Raw genomic sequence first — 4,501 nt, forward strand, 5'->3', positions numbered from 1 at the left:
CAGGCCGACTTGCTTGAAGAGAGGCTTCGTGTTCTATTCTAAGCCGAGTTGCTTGAGGGGAGCCTTCGTGTTCTATTCGAAGCCGAGTTGGTTGAAGAGAGGCTTTATGTTCTATTCGAAGCCGAGTTGCTTGAAGAGAGCCTTCGTGTTCTATTCCAAGTTTAGTTGCTTGAAAAGAGGCTTCTTGTTCTATTCTAAGTCGAGTTGCTCGAAGAGAGCCTTCATGTGTTATTCCAAGCCGAGTTGCTTGAAGAGAGCCTTCGTGTTCTATTCCAAGCTGAGTTGGTTGAAGAGAGCCTTCGTGTTCTATTCCAAGCCGAGTTGCTTGATGAGAGGCTTCGTGTTATATTCCGACTCAAGTTGCTTGAAGAGAGGTTTCGTGTTCTATTCCAAGCTGACTTGCTTGGTGAAAGTGTTTGTATTCTATTCCAACTGAGAGCTCGGTGTACGAATGGGTATAATGAGCAAGGGAATAGTTAATTATGATGGTTAATTGTATAATGTAATAGTAATTAAGAACTGAGAGCTCGGTGTGTGACTGAGTATGAGGAGCAAGGCTATAATTAATTACGATGGTTAAATGTATAATGTAATTGTAATTAAGAGTTGAGAGCTCGATATATGATCGAGTATAAGGAGCAAGGGTAGAGTTAATTATGATGGTTAAGTGTATAATCTAATAGTAATTAATAGCTGAGAGCTCAGTATATGAACGAGTATAAGGAGCAAGGGAATAGTTAGCTACGATGGTTAAGTGTATAATCTAATAGTAATTAAGAACTGAGAGCTCGGTATATTATCGAGTATCGGAAGTGAGTATGTATTCAAGCATATTGGTTAAGTATATTAAAGAGTGAAAGATTGGGAGAAGGTGAAAATATGTGAGGTGCAATTCATAAAGGTTGTCATGAGGCTATAACGTCAATGAGTGGATAGTCGGTGATAAGTAAATAACATTAAAAACGAGTCATGATAAATAGAGCTTAGAAAATGTACGGGGTACAAACCAAATAGAAAGTTAATATTGCAAAAAAATTTTAAGCTAAGTAAAAAAATTTAATCTTCAGCTTCAACGAGCTTCCCATCAACGATGGATTTGGAGATGTCTGCTTGTGATAAGTCTGCATCGGGACAAAGAAGGCGGATCTGGTCAAGCGCTAGTTGGAAGCTCATGTTTAGAGAAGAATCGATATGATCTTTGAGAAGTTATGAGTTGTTGAGTAGATCATTTTCCTTGGATGCCCAGGTTTTTCTTTCAGTTTCCAATTCTTTTAGTTGGGTGTTCATTGTGAGCAACTGTTCATCTTTTTCCTTCATTTGAGACTTCAGCTCGACCACCTCGGTGGCTAGGCAAGAGATTCCAGTTTGAGAGGAGTCTAATGATTTCTCTTTCTGTTCTAAATCCTTGGCCTTTTGAGAAGAGAGGTTGGTGAATTGATCCATTAGCATGAGGGTGGAGGCCTCGACCTTATGGAGACTTGCCAAGACGCTCTCATGAAGAGTCTTGAGGTCTTGGGTTTTCAGAAGATTGGTATCATGGCGAAGAAAGTTGTACTTTCGGCCATGTTGGTAGTGATGAAAGTGAGGATGCTAAAAACTTATTTGTGTGTCGCCCACTATTTGTTGGGGGGCGAGCTGGGCCTGAGTAGTGGAGTTTCGAGAAGTGGCTTCGACTATCTTTTTCCCTCGAGATTTGAATTTTCTGGTCAAAGGCTCGGGGTCGGGCTTAGTTATTTCTTCATGAACCTCAGTGTGAGGAGGAAGGATTGGGGGGCTGGCACAAACTGTGGTGGTCTTTCGCTTTTTCAATTGTCGAACTCGTTTCAACATGTCATCTTGAGACATCGCCATTAGACTCTCTGCGAAAATAGGAATTAAAAGGTTAAAAGGAGGCAGAAACATAAAATTGTAAGGAAATTAGAAGTAAAGGTAAGTACCGATGTGGAATTTTAGATCCACCACTCATAATTCTAGCTCTAAAAGTTTTCGTGTATCAAAAATAATATCCAGTTGTTCCAACATCAGGCAGTCTCTTTTGTTGGAAGGATCCATATCTCCTAATTACCGAGGGATTTGTAAGTTGGGGGATTGACACCAATATAAGGGAAAACCTTCTAAGACAGAAGGATTGTGGCCGGGAGCTACTATTTTTATGAAGACCCCTTTAAAACCCTTGTAGGACAAGGTGAATACAGTTAATAGGCCTCGACCATTGACTCCACTAAGGGATGCCCACAGTTGCTTGTGTAGGGCTCTTAACTCAAAGAAATAAAGGAACATGTTGGCCGATGGCATAATGCCGAAGTTAGTGCATAGCACTTGGAAGGCACAGATGAAGGCCCAATTGTTAGGGTGTACTTGACAAGAGGATACATTTAAGATTGTGAGGAGTTCCTTCTCAAAGGTGTTAAAAGGGAGTCTTAACCCTTATTTTTTGAACAAAGTAAGGTACATGTAGGTGAACTTATGCGGGGGTAGTGGAAATAGAGTACCATCTCTACAAATGCGTACATCATTGTCACAAGTAGTAATGGCTACGTTAGCTTCATTACTTTTACACAAGGTTTGATGGTGTCTAAACGCCTTGATTCTAGTCAAGGTGGTCATGGAGGAGGTTTCCCTTCACAAAGAAAGAAGGGCCCAAGAAAAGAGGGAGTCATATTAGGTAGACATTGTGTGTGGTGAAGAAGGTAGGACAAATTGCAGGGGATTGCAGTACTAGACAATCAGCAAGAGCGAAAGCAATTGACAAAAATAATCAGTAGAGGCAAAGACAATCAATATAACGAAATTGGTGGAGGTATATCAATAAACGATAAAGTAGAGTAATTACAGAAATCAAAATGAAGTAAGAGAAAGGAGAGAAGGGATACTTGGAGAAGGAAGTGTCGCAAAAGGAATGAAAGCAGTGAGGAGAAATGGAGGAAACAGAAAGGTCGTAGAGAAATGGGAAGTTGAATAACTATTTAGGGTTATACGGTAAGGAGATAAAATAGGGAAGGAGGTTACACTGATCATGATTTTAAAAGAAGTCGTCTGGTGGATGACACGTGGACAGGGGTAGTTGAGAAACAATGATGATTGTATGGGAAGTAGTGAAAGATATTTGTTGATAAGACAACTAGGTTCCTTGTTCTTAAGAAGAGGAAGCTCAGAAGTTGGAGAGCTATGTACTTGTCTGGAAGGAGTGATTCGTCAGCTTACCGAAGGGGTATCCTCCGTTATAAGCTGAGTACATAAGGATTATTATCTTGGAATACAAAAGTTGTATATGAAAGGGGGGATTGATGTGATATAGGGTAAAAATGAGGTAATGGGATTAGTGTAGGAACAATGTGATATATATATGTTGAATAGATCGGTATAAAACTGATCAGGCTCTTGCAGAGGATTTAAGAGAAGATTTTGAGGCAGTTGGTATCCAATATTTGGGGGAGATTTGAATCTTGGGAGGTTTAGAGGAATATCTTTAATATTTGACTGGTTACTTCGGGGGTGGGTTTTTGTTATTATTTTGTGAAGATATTTTAAATTATCTTTAAGAATTATGTTGTATTTACAAGCTAATATTTGTAACTGATTACTCTATAAATAAGAATTTTACTCCTATGGTCAAGGGATAAATTACTTTTCACCTAAGCAAGCCTTAAGCTAGGGTTAAAGATATTTCTTTCTTTTTGCTTCTGGTTAAGAATTATCTGGCACTTTTTCTTGACTGGAACAAAAATAGAGTTAACATTTAGAAAATAAGATCAAAGCTTTCATGGAGCGACGGTAGTCTAAAATACAATTGTGTCCCCTAACCGTTGCTCTAAAATTTATATTTTTTGTAATACGTTTTTCTTTTAATATTGAGTAATTAGCGTCCTTTAAGGAACGCTAAGGGTGATTATCTAGAGTCGCACGACCACACTAATCTTAGCATTTTATTATGTGACTCTTAGCCATTGTTATTTTTAACTCGTGCAAGGTAAATCCGACATTAATATTTGGACTCTAATTCCTTGAATTCTTGTAGTGTTAGTATTAGTAACACTATTTTTTTAATTCATTTAAAGAAATCAATATTACAATAACATTATTTACTTTTACTTAATTCATTAATAATAATAAGTAATTATTTAATTTTATACATTATTTACATATTATATATCATTTAAATATTTAAATATAATTATATATATAAATGATTTATTTAAAAATAATAATAGTTATATTAATTGGTATTTACGAATATATCAGTTGGTATTTACGAAATTATATTATATCATACAAATGTTTACTCTAACGATGACAAAAATAAACAATTCATTCTAATCAGTGGCCGATTATTATGAGTGCAGGAGGGGCTTGGCCCTTCAAAATTTTGAAATTTTTTTTACAATAGATATTTTAATTTTTTTTATTATAAATATTAGGTATTTTGATTTTATTTTGTTATAAATATTAAATCAAATATTTTATTTCTTTTATAAACATAATAATTAATACTAATAAATAA

The sequence above is a fragment of the Vigna unguiculata genome, chromosome 5, assembly GCF_037176805.1.
Source record: "Vigna unguiculata cultivar grain cowpea cultivar isolate G323 ecotype 2 chromosome 5, ASM3717680v1, whole genome shotgun sequence".
NCBI classification, from domain to species: Eukaryota; Viridiplantae; Streptophyta; class Magnoliopsida; order Fabales; family Fabaceae; genus Vigna; species Vigna unguiculata.